This window comes from Macrotis lagotis, chromosome 1 (assembly GCF_037893015.1).
Source record: "Macrotis lagotis isolate mMagLag1 chromosome 1, bilby.v1.9.chrom.fasta, whole genome shotgun sequence".
In the NCBI taxonomy this organism is placed as follows: Eukaryota; Metazoa; Chordata; class Mammalia; order Peramelemorphia; family Peramelidae; genus Macrotis; species Macrotis lagotis.
In genome coordinates, this window is record NC_133658.1 from 20,866,586 (window position 1) to 20,867,268 (window position 683).

Below are 683 nucleotides of genomic sequence, written 5' to 3' on the forward strand. Positions count from 1 at the left end.
TGTATACCTGATACTCTGCTAAGTGCTGGTAATACAAATACAAAGAATTAGGTAAGCCCTACCCTCAGTAACGTTATAGTGAATCAGTATGGTCAAACTTGTGGATAAATAAGTATATAAAAAGGTGAAGAGAGAATCCTCAGATAACCGGGCCTTGACACTTTGACACAAAATCCAAAGATCTTTCTCCTATACTACACTTGGCTGCCGGAGTTGGATCTAAAATCATCTCAAAAGGTAAATTTAAAGAACATCAGCAATACCAGTACAACATGGCTATTCCACCAGTCTTGTGGCAGCCATGTGGCCTAGCAGACAAAGCATCAGGGAGATCTGATTTTAAATACAGTCTCAGACACTTACTAGCTGTGTGACCCTAGGCAAGTTGTTTGACTTCTGTCTGCTTCAATTTCCTCATCTCTAACCCTAGGATAATAAATAGTGCCTATCTCAAATGTTATTGCGATAATCAAATATGTGTAGGGTGCTTAGCATAAAAATGCTTTATCCCTTTTACTTTTACTTCTCTTCTTCATACCACAGTACCCTTGGTGGCTTCAGCCACTAAGAGGATGGCTTCTCATGGTCTTAGGAAAAGAGGAAGAGGGAGAAAGAGAACCACATCTTTTTGAGGTGTGGAGAGGCACTGGTTCACAGAATTTCTTGAGAAAACAATGAGCAAA